Genomic DNA, 12,513 nt, shown 5'->3' with positions numbered 1-12,513 from the left:
AACTGTGTGGTAGTTTCTGGTGCCCAGATCTGCTGAGGCAGAGGACTCCTCGTGAAGACGACTGGCTACTACTCTGAACTGTGTGTGGTTTCTGGCGCCCAGAGCTGCTGAGGTGTCACCCAAGTGGGTACTACTTCACCCAAGTGGGTACTACACATTGTGAAGGAGAAGTGCAGTGGCTACACCACTCAGGCTGGTTCCCAGAGTAGCCCTGTACATGATCGTCACCAGACTCGTCATCGACCATCAACCAATCACCTTCCTCTGATCAAGCCGTGAGCTGTCCCTCTCCATCTTTGGAGGATGCATGCACTCAAATACTTGGCCTCTATTGGTTGACCTAACTATAGCTAGGGCTGCGATATTCTGGGAATTTTAGATCTGTTGATTCAACTCAACTGAATAGCAAATTATTATCTTCTTTTTTTTTACACACATTTTCTCCTTTCCCCCCGCTCCTGACTGTATGTGCTGCCATGTATTGTAAATATAATGAATATGAATGAATCATGAAGTGCTTTGAAAGGCAGGTCATGACACACATGACCTCCATCATTCCAGACACCCGGAAGCCACCCCAGACACCCAGAACCCACACATGGAGAACACATGGACTGTTCTCCATCCGGCAGGCGGTACCGGTGCATCAAGGCTCAGACCAACAGACTCCTAAACAGCTTCTATCCCCTGGCCATAAGACTGTTAAATGGCTTAACGACTACTGCTCTCCCTCTCCCACAGACTATCCACACTGACTCTATGTCCATCCACAGGTCACTACCCACTCAGACACAACCTAAGCTGCTGCTAAAATGTTTATTGATTAGCTGTATTACTCCATCACGCTGCTGTCCATTGGTTATTGAATTCCATTACCATTAGTATCCATTACCTTTACATGTATATATTACCATTTGTATATTGAGGCTCCTGAGTGGCGCAGCTGTCTAAGGCACTGCATCTCAGTGCAAGAGGCGTCACTACATTCCCTGGTTTGAATCCAGGCTGAATCACATCCGGCCGTGATTGGGAGTCCCATAGGGCGGTGCACAGTTGGCCCAGCGTCGTCCGGGTTTGGCCGGTGTAGGCCGATATTGTAAATGAGAATTTGTTCTTAACTGAATTGCCTAGTTAAAAAAATACAAAATATTACCATAAGTATTTATATATTCCTACTATCAGACAATTTTCAGCCCTGTATATCCTACTACCTGTCACTTTTTTATTTATAAACCCCCCTCACTCACTCCAGTACCCCTGCATGTTGAATAAGGTACTGGTACTGACCTGTATATACAACCACTCCAGTACCCCTGCACGTTGAATAAGGTACTGACCTGTATATACAACCACTCCAGTACCCCTGCACATTGAATAAGGTACTGGTACTGACCTGTATATACAACCACTCAGTACCCTGCACATTGAAAAGGTACTGACCTGTATATACAACCACTCCAGCACCCTGCACATTGAATAAGGTACTGACCCTGTATATACAACCACTCCAGTACCCTGCACATTGAATAAGGTACTGGTACTGACCTGTATATACAACCACTCCAGCACCCCTGCACATTGAAGTAAGGTACTGGTACTGACCTGTATATACAACCACTCCAGCACCCCTGCATGTTGAATAAGGTACTGGTACTGACCTGTATATACAACCACTCCAGCACCCTGCACATTGAATAAGGTACTGGTACTGACCTGTATATCAACCACTCCAGTACCCTGCACATTGAATAAGGTACTGACCTGTATATAACCACTCCAGTACCCCTGCACATTGAATAAGGTACTGGTACTGACCTGTATATAACAACCACTCCAGTACCCCTGCACATTGAATAAGGTACTGGTACTGACCTGTATATACAACCACTCCAGTACCCCGCATGTTGAATAAGGGTACTGGGTACTGACCTGTATATACAACCACTCCAGTACCCCTGCATGTTGAATAAGGTACTGGTACTGACCTGTATATACAACCACTCCAGTACCCCTGCACATTGAATAAGGTACTGGTACTGACCTGTATAAACAACCACTCCAGTACCTCGGCATGTTGAATAAGGTACTGGTACTGACCTGTATATATTATTATTCTCGTGTTTCTTTAACTCATCGTAGTTCTTTTTTAATTTTTATTCCTTCTTTAAATATTTTTCTACTTACTATTACTATCTATAGTGGTATCAGTGTATTGTTGGGAAACAGCTCTGAATGTAAGGATTTCACTGTACTGTTTTAAACCTGTTGTATCCTGCGTACGTGGCGAATATACATTGTAACTTGAATAGAACGGGTGTCCCCATTCAAGTCAACGATGGCATAATGGATGGACTGATGGCCATTGCTAAAATATGTGCTACGATTCAACTCAACTGACATTGCAAAAAGTCCATTCCATTGCATGAGCCACATCAGTTAGTATCATTTGAATGAACATTCTACATTACCATGGAAATGATTGCATCACCATACCAGGCAGCCATTGTGAGTGTACCCATGAGTTTACCAGTCAAATTGCCAGGGTTAGAGGTTATAAACAAGCCTGTTTCATTCATTCTCTTTCTATGTGTGCTGCGGCTGCATTGTGGTCATTCAGTCAGCTGTTCGTTCAACCACAAAACAATTTAACGGTTATTACAGTCTTCAGTCATAACCATCGGTTACACGGTTATATTGTAATTTTGCCAGCCCTACCTACAGTTGAAGTCGAAAGTTTACATACAGCTTAGCCAAATACATTTAAACTCAGTTTTTCACAATTCCTGATATTTAATCCTAGTAAAAATTCCTGTTTTAGGTCAGTTAGGATCACCACTTTATTTTATGAATGTGAAATGTCAGAATATAAGTAGAGAGAATTATTTATTTCAGCTTTTATTTCTTTCATCACATTCCCAGTGGGTCAGAAGTTTGCATACACTCAGTTAGTATTTGGTAGCATTGCCTTTAAATTGTTTAACTTGGGTCAAACGTTTCAGGTAGCCTTCCAAAAGCTTCCCACAATAAGTTGGGTGAATTTTGGCCCATTCCTTCTGACAGAGCTGGTGTAACTGAGTCAGGTTTCTAGGCCTCCTTGCTCACACACTCTTTTTCAGTTCTACCCACAAATTTTCTATGGGATTAAGGTCAGGGCTTTGTGATGGCCACTCTAATACCTTAACTTTGTTGTCCTTAAGCCATTTTTCCACAACTTCGGAAGTATGCTTGGGGACATTGTCCATGTGGAAGACCCATTTGCGACCAAGCTTTAACTTACTGACTGATGTCTTGAGATGTTGCTTCAATATACCCACATAATTTTCATCCCTCATGATGCCATCTATTTTGTGAAGTGCACCAGTCCCTCCTGCAGCAAAGCACCCCCACAACATGATGCTGCCACCCCCGTGCTTCACGGTTGGGATGGTGTTCTTCGGCTTGCAAGCCTCCCCCTTTTCCCTCCAAACATAACGGTGGTCATTATGGCCAAATAGTTATATTTTTGTTTCATCAGACCAGAGGACATTTCTCCAAAAAGTACGATCTTTGTCCCCATGTGCAGTTGCAAACTGTAGTCTGGCTTTATTATGGCGGTTTTGGAGCAGTGGCTTCTTCCTTGCTGAGCAGCCTTTCAGGTTATGTCGATATAAATCAAATCAAATCAAATGTTATTGGTCCCATACACATGGTTAGCAGATGTTAAGTGTAGCGAAATGCTTGAGCTTCTAGCTCTGACCGTGCAGTAATATCTAACAAGTCATCTAACAATTTCACAACAACTACCTTATACACACAAGTGTAAAGAAATGAATAAGAATATGTACATATAAATATATGGATGAGCGATGGCCGAGCGGCATAGGCAAGATGCAGTAGATGGTATATAGAGTACAGCATGTACATATGAGATGAGTAATGTAGGGTATGAAAACATTATATAAAGTGGCGTTGTTTCAAGTGACTAGAGATATGTTTATTATCTCAAAAAAAAATATTATTAAAGTGGCTAGAGATTTGAGTCAGTATGTTGGCAGCAGCCGCTCAATGTTAGTGATGGCTGTTGAACACTGATGGCCTTGAGATAGAAACTGTTTTTCAGTCTCTCGGTTCCAGCTTTGATGCACCTGTACTGACCTTGCCTTCTGGATGATAACGGAGTGAACAGGCAGTGGCTTGGGACGTTGTTGTCCTTGATTATCTTTTTGGCCTTCCCGTGACATCGGGTGGTGTAGGTGTCCTGGAGGGCAGGTAGTTTGCCCATGGTGATGCATTGTGCAGACCTCACTACCCTCTGGAGAGCCTTACGGTTGTGGGCGGATACTTTTGTACCTGTTTCCTCAAGCATTTTCACAAGGTCCTTTGCTATTGTTCTGGGATTGATTTGCACTTCTCGCACCAAAGTACGTTCATCTCTAGGAGACAGAACGCTCCTTCCTGAGCAGTATGACGGCTGCATAGTCCCATGGTGTTTATACTTGCGTACTATTGTTTGTACAGATGAACGTGGTACCTTCAGGCGTTTGGAAATTGCTCCCAAGGATGAACCAGACTTGTGGAGGTCTACAATTTTTTTCTTAGGTCTTGGCTGATTTATTTTGATTTTCCCATGATCTCAAGCAAAGAGGCACTAAGTTTGAAGGTGGGCCTTGAAATACATCCACAAGTACACCTCCAATTGACTCAAATGATGTCATTTAGCCTATCAGAAGCTTCTAAAGCCATGACATCATTTTCTGGAAGTTTCCAAGCTGTTTAAGGGCACAGTCAACTTAGTGTATAGGTGTATAGGTAAGTATGTAAACTTCTGACCCACTGGAATTGTGATACAGTGAAATATAAGTGAAATAATCTGTCTGTAAACAATTGTTGGAAAAATGACTTGTGTCATGCAGAAAGTAGATGTCCTAACCGACTTGCCAAAACTATAGTTTGTTAACAAGAAATTTGTGGAGTGGTTGAAAAACGAGTTTTAATGACTCCAACCTAAGTGTATGTAAACTTCCAACTTCAACTGTATAGCACAGACCCCCCCCCCCCCCATCAGATGCACTGGCTAAACCAACAACATAGCATCCCTCTGAGGAAGGGACAGGAAAGGGGATACTGACTAGTCAAGCAGCCAGTCAGCCCACAGTCCCAAGCAGCCAGTCAGCCGACCACCCCAAGCAGCCAACCAACCAACCAACCAGGGATTAGAGGGTTTTATACAGAGTCTCCCTCCACAAAGTTACATTCAGTTGCACAATGCGGTGAACTCAGGCGATTTCCATTCAGACTCAATTTCTAGACAAATCTCCTTTAGTTATTACATTAGACTTGGCATAATTAATGGGACTGACATAATACAGCTGAATCATGCTGAAATGTTAGGCTATTTGATCAAATCTATTGGAGTTTTAAAGAGCCCATACAGGAGGGGGGAGGAGACTGCTGTGGATGGGGTGTCTGTATTTGTCTAGTTGCATAAGAAATGTCGCTGTAAATGATCTGTGTTTTAAGGCATATACAGAAGTTGTATTTCCAAATCGGATTGTTTAGGACATGGACAGATTTCTCTAACCAACTCGTAACTTGTCTCTTCACAGGTTCAAGACAAAAAACCACCCCGCATCTTTACGCCTGTGGAATCTACCTTTTGACCATCTCTGACCCCTTCTGACATCTAACCCCTGACCGTAGACCCCCCTCACCATCCACCGCCACCATGCCTAAAAACAGCAAGGTGACCCTGGGACTCCCTCACAGTGATCCCGTCACTGAGTCAGTGGCGGACCTCCTGACCCTGGCCGAGCCCCTGGACTATAAGAGCAGCCGGATGAGTATGGGTCTCAGCCCCGGGGCCCAGCCGGCCATGGGCAAGGGACTGCTACCTTCTCCAGGGGACGAGGAGGGGAGGCCYGCCTGGAACAGCAAGCTGCAGTACATCCTGGCCCAGGTTGGGTTCTCTGTGGGGCTGGGCAATGTCTGGAGGTTCCCCTACCTGTGTCAGAAGAACGGAGGAGGTGGGTAATGCTGGGGAATCTGGGGATTGTTCTTACTGGTGGGGATTCTGGATAGTGTAGTCACAGGGGGGATATAGGTGCCTTAGTCTTTGTCAGGATTATCTGTTGGGCTGGGAAACATTTGGAGGTTCCCCTACCTGTGTCACAAGAACAGAGGAGGTGGGTTCTGGGTATTGTAGTCACTCTTGGAGTGGGGGGATATGGATACTGTTGTCACTAGTGGGGATTATGGATACTGTATTTTCGGTGGGGGTGGGCTTCCCTATAGGCCTCGGCATCGTATTGAGGTTCGTCTACCTAGGCCGGAAGAATGGAGGAGCTGGGTATTGTAGTCACCGGGGATTCTGGGTACTGTAGTCAATCTGCATACTGTAATTACTAGTGGGGATTTAGGGAACTCTGTGAAGCAGTTACTGTGTTATAATAATGATGATGATAATGACGATCGTGAAGACCCATGCTGTGTTTACTATGTATGTATCAGAACACGCTCATCCTTTACAGCTTTACAAGGCTTGAGAAAATGCAGTTTGTTTTGATGTCACCAGTCACCCCAGGCTGGTGGATAAATGGTGGGGGGTATTGGGGTAAGAGCATCACATCTCTCGACTAGACAGGGTCATTGTTCTGGCAGACTGGACAGGTGTGAAATAACAGGCAGTTGTAGCTGTCACTATTCACATTTTCTATGGTGTAGTAACAGGCTGAGTCAGGGAACATCCAATAGGTGACCCTGAGCATCTTGTTCACTTGTTGCAACAAGGATAAACATGGTGAAGTACTATAATACATTTGCCTTCACTGATATACTGCCCTTGGCTATACTAGTACTATAATAACCAAGTATCCCCTAGTATAGTGTTTCCCAAAATGTGAGGGGTTGGAAGGGGGGTGCGGTCCCCCCTCCCCCTTAAAATAAATGAATAAATAAAATAAATAGTATATTATATATATATATATATATATATATATAATATATATTATATATATATATATTAATATTATAGGTTACATACATATATACATACAGTAGCAGTCAAAGGTTTGGACACACCTACTCATTCAAGGGTTTTTCTTTATTTTTACTATTTTCTACATTGTAGAGTAATAGTGAAGACATCAAAACTATGAAATAACACATATGGAATCATGTAGTAATTCAAAAAGTGTTAAAAAAATGTGCATTTATTTTATCTTTGAGATTCTTCAAAGTAGCCACCCTTTGCCTTGATGACATATTTGCACACTCTTGGCATTCTCTCAACCAGCTTCACCTGGAATGCTTTTCCAACAGTCTTGAAGGAGTTCCCACATATGCTGAGCACTTGTTGGCTGCTTTTCCTTCACTCTGCGGTCCAACTCATCCCAAACCATCTCAATTGTGTTGAGGTCAGGTGATTGTGGAGGCCAGGTCATCTGATGCAGCACTCCATCACTCTCTTTCTTGGTCAAATAACCCTTACACAGCCTGGAGGTGTGTTGGGTCATTGTCCTGTTGAAAAACAAATGATAGTCCCACTAAGCGCAAACCAGATGGGATGGCGTATCACTGTGAAATGCTGTGGTATCCATGCTGGTTAAGTATGCCTTGAATTCTAAATAAATCAAGACAGTGTCACCAGCAAAGCACCCCCACACCATCACACCTCCTCCTCCATGCTTCATGGTGGGAACCATACATGGGTAGATCATCCGTTCACCTACTCTGCGTCTCACAAAGACACAGTGGTTGGAACTAAAAATCTCAAATTTGGACACATCAGACAAAAGGACAGATTTCCACCGGTCTAATGTCCATTTTTCGTGTTTCTTGGCCAAAACAAGTCTGTTTTTCTTATTGTTGTCCTTTAGTAGTGGTTTCTTTGAAGCAATTTGGCCATGAAGTCTTCTCTGAACAGTTGTTGAGATGTGTATTTTATTTGTGAAGCATTTATTTGGGCTCCAATCTGAGGTGCAGTTATCTCTAATTAACTTATCCTCTGCAGCAGAGGTAACTCTGGGTCTTCCTTTCCTGTGGCGGTCCTCGTGAGAGCCAGTTTCATCATAGCGCTTCATGGTTTTTGCGACTGCGCTTGAAGAAACTTTGAAAGTTCTTGAAATCTTCCGGATTGACTGACCTTCATGTGTTAAAGTAATGATGGACTGTCGTTTCTCTTATCTTATTTGAGCTGTTCTTGCCAGAATATGGACTTGGTCTTTTACCAAATAAGGCTATATTCTGTATACCACCCCAACCCTGTCACAACACTCAATGCAGCTTCAAATGCATTAAGAAGGAAAGAAATTCCTGTTATTTTAAATGCATTCCAGGTGACTACATCATTTAGCTGGTTGAGACATTGCCAAGAGTGTGCAAAGCTGTCATCAAGGAAAAGGGTGGCTACTTTGAAGAATCTCAAATATAGAATATATATTTTGATTTGTTTAACACTCTTTTGGTATTACATGATTCCATGTGTTTTATTTCCTAGTTTTGATGTCTTCACTATTATTCTACAATGTAGAAAATAGTAAAAATAAAGAAAAACCCTTAAATGAGTAGGTGTTCTAAATCTTTTGACCGGTAGTGTATATATGTATACTTTTTTTTAAAGGAACTCATTCTGGCGTTCAACTTACTCTTGAAAGTCATAATAGTAGAATGCCATTTCTAAACGGTTGTGTCCCAGTGAAACCTGACACCATGGTAACCTGTAACCTCAAGTCCAGGCTTGTCCTAGTGATGATTGATTCTGATGCTCCTTGACAACTTATTTGTGTGTATCCTCTCTCTTCCTCTCCTCTCCCCGCTCTCTCTCTCTCTCTCTCTCGCTCTCTCCTTGCTCTCGTCGTCTCTCTCTCCTCCTCTCTTCTCTCTCTCTCTTCTCTATTCTCTCTCTCTCTCTCTCTCTCTCTCTCTCCTCTCTCTCTCTCTCCTCTCTCTCTCTCTTTCTCTCTCTCTCTCTCTCTCTCTCTCTCTCTCTCTCTCTCTCTCCCTATATCCCCCTCTCTCCTCCTCTCTTCTCTCCTCTCTCTCTCTCTATTTCTCCCCTCTCTCTCTCTCTCTCTCTATTTCTCCCCTATATCTCCCTCTCTCTCACTCTCTTCTCCTTTCCCTCCTCCTTTGTGTTCTCTCTATTTCTATTTCCTTTTGATGAAAGGCCAGTAGAGAGGACATTGAACAAAGGCTACAATATTACAGTGCTCTATTACAAGCAGCAAAAGCACAACTATATTATAGAGCCCTCCATCAAAATAATTGTGTTCCAAAGAGAAAAGAGCATTAATAAACCTGAAGGGCTTTTCCTCTCTCTGCTGTGTTTTGCAAATCCGCACAACCAGTCCAGGCCTCCTAGTCCCAGGTGTGTTATTCTGGGATTGCTACTGGTCTCCTGGAATAGCAGCAGCACCGTGAGAGTTGGGCTTGCAGCCAAGGTTGTGTTGATTCGGGTATTCATTAGGGGGAAAATGTGTTGTTTGTGAGTGCATGATGATGCTATGTGTGCTCAGTGGAGCCTAAAGAGGGAGAGTAGAGAGTACAGTTTAAGTTGCAAGACAGAGGGAGATAGGAAAGTGGTGAGGCTGCAGAAGACGAGAGAGACAGGATAAGTGGTGAGGCTGCAGAAGGACCGAGAGAGACAGGAAGTGGTAGCTGTAGAATGACTGTAGAGACGGAATGTGCTTGCGAAGAGAGACAGGAAGTGGGTGTAGGTGCTGTAGATAAGCGAGATAGACGACCAGGAAAGTGGTAGTAGGCTGTAGAAAGACCGAGAGAAGACAGGAAGTGGTGAGGCTTGCAGAAGACGAGAGAGACAGGAAGTGGTGAGGGCTGCAGAGAAGACAGAGAGAGACAGGAAGTGGTGAGGCTGAAGAAGGACAGAGAGAGACAGGAAGTGGTAAGGCTGCAAGAAGACAGAGAGAGACAGGAAAAGTGGTGAGGCTGGCAGAGTGTAGGAATAATATCAATCAAAATCAAATACATTTATTTATATAGCCCTTCTTAACAGAGCTGACATCTAAGTTGCTGTACAGAAAACCCAGCCTAAAACCCCAGACAGCAAGCAATGCAGGTGTAAGAAGCACGGTGGCTAGGAAAAAACTCCCTAGAGAGGCCAAAACCTAGGAAGAAACCTAGAGAGGAACCAGGCTATGAGGGTGGCCAGTCCCTCTTCTGGCTGTGCCGGGTGGAGATTATACAGAACATGGCCAAGATGTTCAAATGTTCATAAATGACCAGCATGGTCAAATAATAATAATCACAGTAGTTGTCGAGGGTGCAGCAAGTACAGACACCCAGGAAGTAAAATGTCAGTTGGCTTTTCATAGCCGATCATTAAAAGTATCTCTACCGCTCCTGCGGTCTCTAGAGAGTTGAAAACAGCAGGTCTGGGACAGGTAGCACGTCCGGTGAACAGGCCAGGGTTCCAAAGCCGCAGGCAGAACAGTTGAAACTGGAGCAGTAGCACGGCCAGGTGAACTGGGGACAGCAAGGAGTCATCATGCCAGGTAGTCCTGGGGCATGGTCCTAAGGCTCAGGTCCTCTGATAGAGAGAAAGAAAGAAAGAGAGAAAGAAAGAGAGAATTAGAATTAGAAAGAGTATACTTAAGTTCACACAGGACACCGGATAAGACAGGAGAAATACTCCAGATATAACAGACTGACCCTATCCCCCCCCCAGTGACGCACCCCTTCTAGGGACGGCATGACCATGACAAACCAGTCTGTCTTTCTTTGGTTTGCTTGAGATATTTTTGTCAATATGAAATATAGTGTGCTAGCCTTTTCTTTCCATCCAGAAGGCTGCTTCAATTTTACCTTTACTGACTTGTAACTAACCTTCTTTCTCTTCATTCTCCCTCTCCTTCCTCTTTCTTCCACTTCTCCTTCCCTTTCGCTTTTCCCCTCCCCCATCCCCTCCCCCCACCCCCCTCCTCTCTCAGGTGCGTACCTGGTCCCGTACTTCATCCTCCTCATCCTCATCGGGATCCCTCTGTTCTTCCTGGAACTGGCGGTGGGACAGAGGATTAGGAGAGGCAGCATCGGGGTGTGGAACTACGTTTACCCTCAGCTAGGAGGCATCGGGGTCTCCAGTCTAATGGTGAGAGGCTTGCACACACACTAAAGGACAGTGGTGGTCATGAAATTTTGTCAGGCGGTGAATGTCATGCAAATAACTGCTGGTCTCATGGTACTTGACCTTTAATTAAAATAAACACATTTAGCATCTCTAGGCTTTGAGCCACTGATGCGGAACATGGAACATCTACATTTCAAAAAGTCTAATACATCCATTTGAATATAGCCAACACCATCACACAATAAATCCATTATTTATTTTAGGCAGGTTTAAAGAAATTTTATGATATGATTTTTTTTTAACCTATTTCAGAAGAACAGAATAGCATATTCTGAGACAACCTTATGTTAGGCCCTGATCTATGGCTATGCCATAGGCTGTGGGCTACTTTAGTTAACTTAGCAGACAAGATTTGCTTATAATTCCTGTGGTACTATTTTATAATAATAAGAATACAATTGAACATAGTTGAATAAAATATAAATTATATTTTTCCCAAATGATTTCCGAGGGAATGCACACATTCATTGGGCGGCAGGTAGCCTAGTGGTTAGATCGTTGGACTAGTAACCGAAAGATTGCAAGATCGAATCTCTGAGCTGACAAGGTAAAAATATGTCGTTCTGCCCCTGAACAAGGCAGTTAACCCGCTGTTCCTTGGCTGTCATTGAAAATAAGAATCTGTTCTTAACGGACTTGCTTAGTTAAATAAAGGTAAGAACAATTTGGCTATTCTGTATTGAACGGTTAGCAATGAAATGAGTCCTCATATTTATTTATGCAATATGTTTTGACATTCTAAGGTTGCATGATGCGATTTTAATGATTTGAAAAAAGTAGGATGAAAGGCCTGTTTATTGAGCAGGCTGCACACACTTCATCAGTCTCTCAATCACAATTTGACAAGCACTTGATAATATTCTCACCCATCAGACTATTCTCAATTTATTCTGGTCTTTAATATAGCCTACTAATATACAGTACCAGTCAAAAGTTTGGACACAGCTACTCATTCAAGGGTTTCTTTATTTTTACTATTTTCTACATTGTAGAATTATCATGACACAAGGCGAGACCCAGATGCAGACACAGGAGGCAGATGGTTGGAGTCTTACAATGTTTATTAATCCAAAAGGAGTAGGCAAGAGAATGGTCGTGGACAGGCAAAAGGTCAAAACCAGATCAGAGTCCAAGAGGTACAGAGTGGCAGGCAGGCTCGTGGACAAGGCAGGCAGAATGGTCAGGCAGGCACAAAGTTCAGAAACAGGCAAGGGTCAAAACCAGGAGGATTAGAAAAAGGAGAAATGCAAAAAGCAGGAGAACGTGAAAAACACTGGTTGACTTGGAAACATACAAGACCAACTGGCACAGAGAGACAGGAAACACAGGGATAAATACACTGGCACAGAGAGACAGGAAACACAGGGATAAATACACTGGCACAGAGAGACAGG

The 12,513-nt window shown here is 43.4% G+C and overlaps 1 pseudogene; it reads left to right on the top strand.

Annotated features, from left to right (window-relative positions):
* The window catches only part of LOC112071607 (sodium-dependent neutral amino acid transporter SLC6A17-like), a 71,625-nt pseudogene that overhangs the window by 6,031 nt on the left and 53,081 nt on the right, over positions 1–12,513 (top strand).

This window comes from Salvelinus sp. IW2-2015, unplaced genomic scaffold, assembly GCF_002910315.2.
Source record: "Salvelinus sp. IW2-2015 unplaced genomic scaffold, ASM291031v2 Un_scaffold1660, whole genome shotgun sequence".
Taxonomy (NCBI): domain Eukaryota; kingdom Metazoa; phylum Chordata; class Actinopteri; order Salmoniformes; family Salmonidae; genus Salvelinus; species Salvelinus sp. IW2-2015.
The sequence above is the reverse complement of the archived record's forward strand: the minus strand, read 5'-3'. Positions and strand labels throughout refer to the sequence as shown.